Here is a 12,961-nt window from a genome sequence, read left to right as displayed (position 1 = left end):
TTTGTGCCTATCTGTTCAAACATAAAATTGACCCTAACTTATTCACTTTAAATTCCGTCACATATAGTCAATGTACTTTCAGTGAGTAATTCAGTCTGTGTTATTCAAAACTCTCATGCATTTTCATTCCATCAAGAAAGTTCATCTGAAGTTAGACCTTTACATGAACCTAAATGGAATTAAGAATATTTATTTTCTTAGCTCTTTGAAGAAGCTACTAGATTTTACCTGAGACATCTAATCTCCTCTGTTAGATTTCTTTGCTGTTATAACACTTCATAATACCTAAGGCATATTATTAGTAACTCTTTGTAAGGCGTGTGTTTTTAATAACACTTAGCCAAACCAGTTCTTCCCAACGTCCCTACTGTTGTCCTTGGTTCACAGTTCAGTCCAGCTAGAAACTCTGAATCCTTGTTTGTTTTTTAATTTTTTTTGGCTGTGTTGGGTCTTTGGTGCTGCGCGCAGGCTTTCTCTAGTTGCATCAAGCGGGGGCTGCTCTTTGTTCCGGCCTGCTGGCTTCTCACTGCAGTGGCTTCTCTTGTTGCGGAGCACGGGCTCCAGGCCCGTGAACTTCAGTAGTTGTGGCTCGCGGGCTCTAGAGCGCAGGCTCAGTAGTTGCGGCGTGAAGGCTTAGTTGCCCCGCGGCATGTGGGATCTTGGTTCCCCGACCAGGGATCAAACCCACGTCCCCTGCATTGGCAGGTGGATTCTTAACCACTGCACCACCAGGGAAGCCCTAAATCCTTTTTTCTCTTGTAATTCCTATCCTGCCATTACATAATCTGCCTAATCTTTATAAGTCATTCTGTCTTCTCAATCCGATGCCTTAGGCCTAAATTTCTCCTGGGACTTCTTAACTACCTCTCTCTCATCTTCCAATACATCTTGTTTATTACTGTTATATTAACTTCCTAAAACATTTATTTCACCATGGTTTCTTCTAAGGCCTTGGTTTCCTAATGGGTAATAGTGGCATATATTAGGGTTCTTGTCAGGAGTAAATCATTTACGAAAAAGGGCTTAGTGTAGAAACTTGACAGTGGTAGTTATAAGTGTTGGTGTAATGCACTATCTTCCCCCACTCCCTCATATATAGGTAGCCAGAGACCTCTGTGCTCTTCATTCTGCATTCAAAAAACTAGAGTTTAAAAAAACGAATTTACAGTTGTCTATTCACTGAAAGATATGAGTAATTAATGAAGCTTAATATGTGGGGGTAGTTGCTCATGGTAGCAGTCAGGTGCCCCAAGAATTTCGAATTAAAGGTAGCCTTGTTACACAGTAAAAACCCAGAGGCGTCAATAGGAACTGAAGTCTCTGGAAAGGCCAATTAAGTTAACTAAAAATTTACAGCCAATATCATTAGCAATCAGTAGGTCAGGCCACTTTCAAATAGGGGGTGTAGGCAGAACCCTGATGGTGGGAGTGTATGATTTGTAATAACCTTGGCTGTGTAAGGCAAGAAAAAAGAGAATTCAGAGTTGGGAGATGGGTTCCTATATTTCTTAGTTTATTTTTTTTAAGATGAGACATTTAAACATGTTACTAGGTTACAAGAATGAAGTCAGCTGAGAAAGACATATTAAATATAGCTCAGAAGGATTAACTGATGTTCATAAGAAAAGGAATGGGATCAAAGTACAAGAGAAGCACATTTTGCTCTTAGCCTAGATAAAGGGTCAAGTATGGGGACTTCCCTGGTGGTCCAGTGCTTAAGAATCCGCCTTCCAATGCAGGGGATGTGGATTTGATCCCTGGTTGGGGAACCAAGATCCCACATGCCGCAGGGCAACTAAGCCTTCATGCTGCAACTACTGAGCCTGTGTTGGGTCTTCACTGATGCACAGGCTATCTCCAGTTGTGGCAGGCGGAGGCCACCCCTCCGTTGTGTGCAGGCTTCTCATTGCAGTGATCTTCCTGCACCAGGGATCGAACCCGTGTCCCCTGCACTGGCAGGCGGATTCTCAACCGCTGTGCCACCAGGGAAGTCCTCAACTCGTTTTAAAAAAACATTTATTTATTTGGCTGCGTTGGTTCTTAGTTGTGGCACGCAGGATCTTTGTTGCAGCACATGAGATCTTTGTTGCAGCGTGTGGGGATCTTTTGTTGTGGTTCACAGGTTCTCTAGTTGCGGCACACAGGCTCCAGAGTGTGCAGGTAAGATCATGTTGGTTCAAAGATTGCTAGGAGAGCTAAGAACTTGAGTTATTACAACAGGAGACCCTTTCAGTGGTATTTAGGAAGTTTTTGTGTGTCCGTTTTTGCAATATTGGTAGGTAAGAAATATTGATAAGAAAATAGATGTTTGGGGGCTTCCCTGGTGGCGCAGTCGTTGGGAGTCTGCCTGCCAATGCAGGGGACACGGGTTCAAGCCCTGGTCCAGGAGGATCCCACGTGCCATGGAGCAGCTGGGCCCACGCACCACAACTACTGAGCCTGCGCTCTGATTTAGAGCCCACGCAGCCCAACTACTGAAGCCCATGTGCCACAACTACTAAGGCCTGCGCGCCTGGGGCCCGTGCTCCACAACAAGAGGGGCCACCGCAATGAGAAGCCTGCACACCACAATGGAGGGGTGGCCCCCGCCCACCGCAACTGGAGAAAGTCCGTGCAGCGGTGAAGACCCAACGCAGCCAAAAATAAATAAATAAAATGAATAAAGTTATAAAGAAAAAAAAATAGATGTTTTTCTCTAGAATAAATAAGAATGCAGTCAGCATAAATTCAGAAAGTGATTGGGACCAAAATATGCATGTTCTACATTAGTAGGGTAAAAAAAAATGTTCTTTGTTACTGTGGAGTATTACCATTTGTTCTTGTATCACTAAATTGTAGAATGGCATTCAGCAGGTTACTTATCTGGGTCTTGATTTTGCACATGCAAAACAGAAGGAGTTAACTATGTGGGCTTCTTCTCTGTAATACCCTATGTAATTATCTGACAATGTGTTGTCCAAAGTGTATCTCCTATAGGGAAGAAAATTTCTCCTTTGCCCACCACATAAGGAAAATCTAGAGAATGAAGTCAACATAGAGAAAGCATGGAAATAGGGTGACAACATTCTGATAACATTTGAACCCCTGACTCCAGCCATACCCGAAGCCATACACGTGTCCAAAGCCAAGAAAATGCCCGAAGCCAACCAATTTCCTTTTTTTGTTTAAACTAGTTCGGGATGGAATTCTATCACTTTTAATCCAGAGTCCTAATATAAATACTATCTTAATAACACTCATCAATAACATCCCATTTCTACATTAATACAGGGACTCTTCTGAGTTTAACTACTAAAAATTAGCATGCTCCTAAAGTGATGACTATGGCTGGTGATCTCCAAGCCACAAGTGTGGACCTTTGGATTAGTATAAAAGGAAGGGTTTCTTTAATTCCATGACCTGTGAGTATATTATTTGCACCATTCTAAAGCCTGAAAGAGGAATTCTAGTTACCTGATGAGATATGTAATAGACTTTAAAAATAATCCAGTAATTCTTGGTTAAATGTTCATTCAGTTTATTATTAAAACTGCTGGGTAATTCTGTATTAAACGTTTATAAGGGACTTCCCTGGTGGTCCAGTGGTTAAGACTCTGCGCTTCCACCACAGTGGGCGCATGTACGATCCTGATCCCTGGTCAGGGAACTAAGATCCCACATGCCTTGCTGCACAGCCAAAAGAAAAAAAAAAATTATAACTACTACTTAATTTACCTCTTGCTAATAAAATAGTGTGTTAAACTTTCAGTTTGGGTTTATGGGGAATAAGGCACAACATTCTATGCTCTTCTTGGTTTTTATCTGCTCATTTAAAGTGAGGATATGAAAGTAATGGAACAAGTAGAGTATATTTTTAAATTTCAACTTAGATTCCTGGTGAAAGCTAATTGTAAAGCACGTTAGTAAGGATTTTTATTGGAAACATCAAATCTTCTCTAAAGAAGATTTCTCCAAAACTTTGAGAAAAAAGGTCAGCTCCAGGATTTCCTCATTATTTATGGTATAGAAATCTCTACTACATATCATGAAACTCTCATAACATCCTCCAGTTCTCTTTAAAATAAACTTTCTTTTACTGTTTTCATAACAAAAGAAACTTCCACAAGAATTTGTTGAGTGCAGGATAGGAATGAGTGCCTAGGGATTCTGGACTTCTGTTTCTATAAAATGTCTAAACCATAATGTGGTCCCTCCTAGGTAACTTTTTTTTTTAAATATATATATACCAGCATTTTTAAAATTTATTTATTTTATTTATTTATTTTTGGGTTTTTTTGGCCGTGTTGGGTCTTTGTTGCTGTGCGCGGGCTTTCTCTAGTTGTGGTGAGCGGGGGCTACTCTTCACTGTGGTGCACAGGCTTCTCATTGCGGTGGCTTCTCCTGTTGCAGAGCACGGGCTCTAGGTGCGCAGGCTTCAGTAGTTGTGGCTCGCGGGCTCAGTAGTTGTGGCTCGCAGGCTCTAGAGCGCAGGCTCAGTAGTTGTGGTGCATAGGCTTAGTTGCTCCGTGGCATGTGGGATCTTCCTGGAGCAGGGCTTGAACCCATGTCCTCTGCATTGGCAGGTGGATTCTTAACCACTGTGCCACTAGGGAAGCCCCCTCCTAGGGAAGCCCCCTCCTAGGCAACTTTAAAGAATAGTATGAGTCAGCCATCTTTAATTTCTGAGTGGTCGTTGTATAGAAAATCTGGAATCTGATGTTTGTGATTTATCATTTAGGATTTCTGAAAAGCAGAACTTCCCATTTTCCAATAGTTTGATGAATCTCGTTTATTAAGAGGAAAAAAAGAAAAACACCCTTAACCCTTCTGTTACTGAATATGTGATTCTCATTTTAAAATGTTATATTTGTGTTATTATGGAATTGTTTATTCCATTGGTAGGAACAGATCCAAGTTTGTGGGCCTAAGGCTTAAACAACTTTAGGGAGCCCCCTTTTAAAACTGTGGAATAAATGGTAAGAATATATATATGCCATTTTAACCTTTTTTTTTTTTTTTTTTTTGGCGGTACACGGGCCTCTCACTGTTGTGGCCTCTCCCGCTGCGGAGCACAGGCTCCGGACACGCAGGCTCAGTGGCCATGGCTCACGGGCCCAGCCGCTCCGTGGCATGTGGGATCCTCCCGGACCGGGGCACGAACCCGTGTCCCCTGCATCGTCAGGCGGACCCCCAACCACTGCGCCACCAGGGAAGACCCCCATTTTAACCATTTTAAGTGTTCAATTCTGTGACATTAAGTACATTCACATTGTTGTGCTACCAACACCATTATATATTTTCAGAACTTTTTCATCATCCCAAATAGAAACTCTATAACCCATTAAACTAATTTTCCATTCCCCCCTCTCCCCTGGCCCATAGCTTTTGTCTCTATGAACATATCTATTCCAGGGACCCTATATAAGTGGAACCATACAGTACTTGTTGTTTCGTGTCTGGCTTATTTCACTTAGCATAATATTTTAAAGGTTCATTCACATTGTAACATAATCAAATTTCATTCCTTTTAAAGGTTGAGTAATATTCCATTGTATGTATATACTACATTTTATTTATCCATTCAACTGTAGATGGACACTTGGGTTGTTTCTACCTTTTGACTTATTGTGAGTAATTCTGTGAACACTGGTGTGCAAGTATCTCTTGGAGTCCCTGCTTTCAGTTCTTTTGGGTAATGGGATCTCTTTCAAGAAAAAGGATACAAAACAATGAATACAAAATATAAGTACAAAAGGAGGGACTTCCCTGATGGTCCAGTGGCTAAGACTCCACACTCCCAATGCAGGGGGCCCAGGTTCAATCCCTGCTCAGGGAACTAGATCCCACATGCCACAACTATGAGTTCGCATACCGCAACTATGAGTTCTCACGCTGCAACTATATAAAAGATCCCGCATGCCACAACAAAGATCCCACAGGCAGCAATGGAGATCCCGCAAGGCGTGACTAAGACCCGGCACAGATAAATAAATATTAAAACAAAACAAAACAAATATAAGGGGACTTCCCTGGTGGCGCAGTGGTTAAGAATCCACCTGCCAATACAGAGGACACGGGTTCGAGGCCTGCTCCAGGAAGATCCCACATGCCACGGAGCAATTAAGCCCGTGCACCACAACTACTGTGCCTGCGCTCTAGAGTCTGCGAGCCACAACTACTGAGCCCACGTGCCACAACTACTGAAGCCCGCGCGCCTAGAGCCTGTGCTCCACAACAAGAGAAGCCACCGCAGTGAGAAGCCCGCACACCACAACGAAGAGTAGCCCCCGCTTGCCGCAACTAGAGAAAGCCCACGCGCAGCAACAAAGACCCAATGCAACCAAAAATAAAATAAAAAATTTAGATTATAAATATAAGTACAAAAGGGACTATTTGGAATAAGAAAAAAAATAACAAAAATATAAATTTTTAAAAGCTGATAAATACAAACAACAAAAAAATCCAGAAAAAGTAACATATGTTGTTATTAGCTGTGATAGAGCCCTGTGATACATTTTTTCCCCTGCATTTTTTGGCTGCATACTCTTTATCATTTCTTCACAAGACAACAATTTTTTGTTGTTGTTGTAATAAATTTACCCATTTATTATAAGCTAGCAATGTTTCAAATGGTGGAGCCTCTACTGGACTTTCAATTCCTTCAGTCTTCTGATGGCTGATTTTACTGTGAGGGCAGGGGCGGTATTGTAGGTCCAGGCACCACCAGCTACCATTCATGAAGGAACCACAGTGCCAGATCCCCACAGCTTGTCTCTTCGTCTTGGTTTTACCACAGAAGGAGCTGTGCTGGCTGGTGTGCTCGCTGATTTCAATTTTCTTCACAATTACCCTGAAGGAGGCACCATTACAGTCCCGTATTTACTAACACTTCTGACCTTTTTAGTGCATTTAGCCACACTACCACAAACTAATTCTGAGCCCAGAGAGCAAGATAGTTCTATAGTATCAGTTTCTATAGAGAGAGTGAGAAGATAATTCAACCTTCCCTCTACGTTGGTTGATTGAAATTTTTTCTGATTATTAATAGTTTAAAATTTTTTCTTTCAGCCTCTAAACTAATTCGTGATTCCATGTCTCTACCTTCTCTGCATTGTCTTGCACTGGTGGTGCCTCTCACCTAAGAATGAGCCCCTTGGGGCTCCAGCCCTTTGATCTCCCTCCACACTGTCCCAAGTCCAGCTCCTTGAAGTATCTGGTCCTCCCCACTTCGTGAAACCTACCTCTGCCAGGATGGTCTTGGGTTGGTGAGTGAAACCGGGATCATAGTGGTCCCAAGTAGTGACTCATTTAGCTTTTTCTCCTTGGGGTCAAATATGTGGATGTGGAGGGACTGCTGACAATCTTGAGACTGCCACCAAGGAATAGAGGATGACCCCCAGTGGTCCATGGCTTCCACATGCCTGAGACTACTGCTTGATTTCCTTTTTCATTGAGGAAAACTGAGGGCCTTGGAAAGGAGCTTTTCAAGTAAGGGACTCTGCTTATGAAGTTTCCTTAGCCTCTGTGCACTGGCCAAGCAAGGGACAGTGGGTGACCTGCTTAGTAAGAAAAATGCTATGCATGGAGTAGGCTACTTCTGATTCTTGAAGCCCTCTTCTTCTTCTTCTTAGTTGAGGCTCAGATATCCTCAACACCAGGCTCAGTACACAAAAACTCAAATCAGGAAATGTTTAAGTCATTCCAACATTCTATGACTCAACATCGAGTTATCCTGGCTTCACATACCATCTCAATAACTGAAATCCTACATTCTTTGTGTGTCTTAAACCTTCAGTTGGGGAGCTCATGCCTTCTCTTGTAGGTGCACTTCTTACACTCAGATTCATGAGAGAAACAACCCAGGAGAACAGGGACTGAGACCCTGCCATTCATTCATCTGTCAAATCTCTGCATGCTAATTATGAGCAATGCATCATTTAAGAGTACAGGAAGATGGGAGTGTGCATCCCTCAAACGGTCCCCCATGTTTGTTAGATACCTTCCTGATGCCCAATGTCTGCTTCTGAGATCAAAAGTTTTGAGTCCCTGTTGCCATATATGGACCCAAATAGAGACCTCTTGTGCACAGCCTCTTGGACACTGAGTTTTTCTGGAAGCATAGATGAGCTCTTCTAGTATAAGCAGCTTGATGAGAGTGCCTAAATTCTCTTGGCTCTGGTGAAATAATTTACACTTTTTCCAGGCATATCTTGCCTGCCTTGGCTCCTGTTGAATCCCAGCAATGACAATGAACAGGAAACAAAGAAAAATAACGAAGATATATATTAACCAAATGTCACGTGTAAACTGCATTTGGATTCTGAATTAAACAAATCTACTCTAAAAGCAAACGACCAAACAACAACAAAAACATTTATGAGACTACTAGAATACTTTTTTAAGGTGAGATGATGGTATTTTCCCCTTAACATTTTATTATGAACATTTTCAAACATACAGTAAAATTGAAATAATTTATAGTGAACACTGTATATCACCACCTAGATTCTGACTTTAACATTTTACAGTAAGTCCCCTACCTATGAACCTTCAAGTTGCAAACTTTCAAAGATGCGAACGTGCGTCCCCATGTCCAATCACGTAAGTTAGTTCACGTGTCTGGTGTAGATTGTCAGGTGCGTGCATCCTCTACAAGTGGTTGCGCTTTTGTGTACTTTACTGTACAGTACCGTATAGGGTACAGTAGTACAGTGTCTTTATTTCAAGCCCAGGATGTCCGGAAGCAAGCATAAAAGCAGCAGTGATGTAGCTGGTACTGCAAAGAAGCGCCAAGCGATAATTACGGAAACAAAAGTGAAAATTGAGAGGGTGGAGCAAGGCGAAAAGATGGTAGATGTCGCTTGTTCTTATAACATGAATTGTTCAACCATCGGCACGATTCTAAAGAACAAGGACAAGATCACGGAACATGGAAGTCTGGTGTGCCGATGATGTCGACAATAATATTGGAGAAGTGTGGAAAAGTGTTGGAGAAGATGGAGAAACTTCTCAGCGTGTGGATGCAGGATCAACATCAGCGCTGAGTCCTGCTCAGCTTAATGCCAATTCAAGAGAAAGCTAAAAGCCTTTATGAAGACTTAAAGAAGAAACACAGCGAAGAATCAGAGGGCGCATCTTTTAATGCCAGCCATGGCTGGTTTCATTGGTTCAAGGCTAGAGCCAACCTTCACAATGTAAAAGTAAGTGGTGAGGCAGCAAGTGCGGATATGGTAGCAGCCCAGGAATTTCCTGAAACACTTTGAGAAACTGTTGATGAAGGCACATATTTACCCGAACAGGTTTTTAATGTGGATGAGACAGGACTGTACTGGAAGAGGATGCCAGACCGAAGTTACATAAGTATGGAGGAAAAGTTGATATCAGGCTATAAAGCAGCAAAGGTTAGACTAACTCTGTTGTTTGGCGGCAATGCTTTTGGCGATATGAAGCTGAAGCCTGTCTTAGTTTATCATTCAGAGAACCCAAGAGCCCTTAAAAACATAGCCAAGGGCTCTCTTCCCGTTGTGTGGAAGAGTTACCCCAAAGCCTGGGTTACACAGGCTATATTCCAGGACTGGTTTTTCCACCACTTTATCCTGGAGGTAGAGAAATATTGCTTGGAGAAGGATGTCCCATTCAACATTCTTTTGCTGCTGGACAGTGGTCCGGGCCATGCCGCATTCATGGACAACTTTAATCCCAACGTCAAAGTAGTGCACCTGCCACCGAATACTATGTTGCTCATCCAACCTATGGGCCAGGGAGTTATAGTGTATGCACATGGCTGATCCGCTTTGTTGTGCAACAGAAACTAACACAGTATTGTGAAGCAATTATACTCCAATAAAGATCTATTAAAGAAAAAATATTATTTATTTATTAAAGAATTTTTTTTTTCTGCTGACCTTGGGTGTGTTTTTTTTTTCACATCTTTATTGGAGTACAACTGCCCCACAATAGTGCGTTAGTTTCTGCTTTATAACAAAGTGAGTCAGCTATACATGTATACATATCCCCATATCTCCTCCCTCTTGCGTCTCCCTCCCACCCTCCCTATCCCACCCCTCTAGACATTCACAAAGCACCGAGCTGATCTCCCCGTGCCATGTGGCTGCCCCCCACCAGCCATCCATTCTACAATTGATAGTGTATATATGTCCATGCTACTCTCTCACTCCGTCCCAGCTTACCCTTCCCCCTCCTCATGTCCTCAAGTCCAAGGAAATATTATTTAAGTCACACATTTTGTCAGGCAGTAAAGGTGAGTGACGAATCAGGAACAACCTTGCAACAACTTTGGAAGGACTGTAACATCTACGAGGCCATAAAAAACACTGACATTGTTTGAAGCGAGGTTACAGCTGTCACCATAAATGGGGTTTGGAAGAACCTTTGCTCAAAGTTTGTTCACAATTTTTATGGATTTGAGAAGGTGAATGAGGAGTCCAAATAGGTCTTCAGCAACTTAGTGACCCTCAGCGAGAAGCTGGAGCTAGATCTGCAAGAGGGTGACTTCATTGAACTCCTTGCTGTGCAACACGAGGAGCTTACTAATGAAGACCTGGTGGAACTGGAGGCCCAGAGAAAGGACGAAGAGAGACAAGAGGAAGAAGTAACTGAAGAACTGATGAGATTCAGGATGCAGGAAATGGCAAGGGGATCTTCTTTATCTGAGGAGGCACAGTTAGTTTTTGACGCACAGGACCCAAACGTAGAAAGGTACACGAAGTTTGCAGCAGTTCAGAATGCAATCCAGTTCTACCATGTCATCTATGATGAGAAAATAGAGCTACTACCCAGACATCACTGGATCGTTTTTTCAAGAGGGTAGATAGAATTGAATCCAGCAAGGAACCAGAACCTGTGCCATCCACGTCAGGCGTGAGTGAAATTGCAGCTTGCCCTTGTCTCCTGTTGCTGACAATCCTTCAGCTCTACCATCTCCCACCTCCCCTCCCTCCTCCAGTCAGTAACTCTCCTTGCCTGTTCACTCAATGCCAGCCCCTGTATGCCAGCTGTTGTACTGTACTACTGTACTTTTCAAGGTACTGTACTGTAAGATTAAAAATGTTTTATTTTTGGTTTGTTTTTTATGTACTATTTGTGTGGAAAGTTTTATAAACCTATTAGAGTACAGTAGTATATAGCTGATTGTGTTAATTGGGTACCTAGGCTAGCTTTGTTGGACTTAACCAACAAATTGGACTTACGAATGTGCTCTTGGAACAGAACTTGTTCATGTGTGGGGGACTTACTGTATTATACTGGCTTTTCTACATATCTATATATTTACCCATTTCTTTATTTATCCATTAATCCATCTTATTTTTGGTGCACTTCAAAGTAGTTGCTAGCAACCAGAGCTCCCCAAGGCCTCCATAACTCTGCAGTGGGAAGGCCAGATGGGCAGAGCCCAGGTATTGCACTTTAGCTACAAAAGAGGCTAAAGATGATGACATTGGTTTTGTTTCTTTAACACAGACCAAAATAAGGGTTATTTAACCAAGCTGTCTCTCCCATGGAAATGTCCAACCAGGTGAACAGTCAGGGGTGTAGGGCTCTTCCTTTCTCGTTCCATCGTTTTCTGGGATATTGCCTTTTTGTTTATGGTGGGTAATGGCTCACCACTAGCCCTGCATCCAAGTTCCAACCAGTGGGAAGTGAGAAACATATGCACAGACTAGGAGAAAGTTAGACTGAAGGAATGGGACATTCCTCTAAGATCTGGGGCAGTTGACTTTCTGGGTCTTGGGAACAAGACATACATTAGAGGAAATGGGATCATGTCCAGGTAGCTGGAAGCACATCCCAGGATAGGAAAGACTAGGCCATCCCGTCTCTGAGAATGGATCCCAGCCTAATGTTCCCCTGGAGAATTCTTTTCACATGCTCTAGTAATTGGGAATATTCTATGGTAGAATTAGCCCCTGGTTCTCTGGAACTCCTTAGGACGTGTTATTTTGTTCAGGAAATGGTTTCTGAACTCCTTCGATGTACAATGCTTAATGCTAAGCAGTGGTATGAGATGATTATACTAGTAGTGCTGGTGAGTGCTCCGGCATTATCCTATCCTTACAGACATAAAAGCTTTAACTCAGAATAATGATTCCTTACATTTGTAAGGTGAATTAAAGATTTCTCAGAATACTTTCATAGGATTTATTCTCATCACTTTGTAAGGTATTATCTTCATTATACAATTAATAAACAGGCTTGGAAAATTTGCTGAAGGTCACACAGCAGAACTAGGACTCAAATCCATGTCTTTGAAATCCTCACTCACTGCTCTTTCCACTACAGCACAGCCACTTCTAGATTATTTCAGGAAGTGCCAGAAGTTTGCCTCTCCAGGTTGTGAAAGTCAGGCTATTCTTACAGTGCAGGAATATCACTGCATGGATTACTTGCCAATTGCCAAGGTAAAATGTACCTTTACAATGAAGAGTTTTAGCAGCCGCCACTTTTACCAAGTGATCAAACTTAGTTTTATTAATGGACAACCTGATATTATGCACACTCTGATATGATGTGATGCACTAAGAAGTGAACAATATATAATTTGTAGTGTGTTTTTACTAAAAAACACTTAACTTGAATCAAATCAAACCTCTAGTTTCTAACATCTAGATCTAGTCTGAAGTTTACAGGAAATACAGGGAATAGCGGAACAAGTGAAATGGCACTAGGAGAAAACAATAGGCAAATACAGGATGTTGAACATTTTAACAAGAATCCTAGCTTGGAATCTTTCTTTTTTTGAATTTTATTTTATTTTATGTTTTTATGCACCAGGTTCTTATTAGTCATCCATTTTATACACATCAGTGTATACATGTCAATCCCAATCTCCCAATTCATCCCACCACCACTCCCACCCACTCTGCTTCTCCCCACTTGGTGTCCATACGTTTGTTCTCTACTTCTGTATCTCAATTTCTGCCCTGCAAACCGGTTCATCTGTACCATTTTTCTAGGTTCCACA

The 12,961-nt window shown here is 42.1% G+C and overlaps 1 pseudogene; it reads right to left on the bottom strand.

Annotated features, from left to right (window-relative positions):
• Positions 1-6,599: 6,599 nt before the first annotated feature.
• On the bottom strand, positions 6,600-8,099 carry LOC117201821 (60S ribosomal protein L37a-like; annotated as a pseudogene).
• Between the last annotated feature and the right edge of the window lie 4,862 nt (positions 8,100-12,961).

This window comes from Orcinus orca, chromosome 1, assembly GCF_937001465.1.
Source record: "Orcinus orca chromosome 1, mOrcOrc1.1, whole genome shotgun sequence".
In the NCBI taxonomy this organism is placed as follows: Eukaryota; Metazoa; Chordata; class Mammalia; order Artiodactyla; family Delphinidae; genus Orcinus; species Orcinus orca.
The sequence above is the reverse complement of the archived record's forward strand: the minus strand, read 5'-3'. Positions and strand labels throughout refer to the sequence as shown.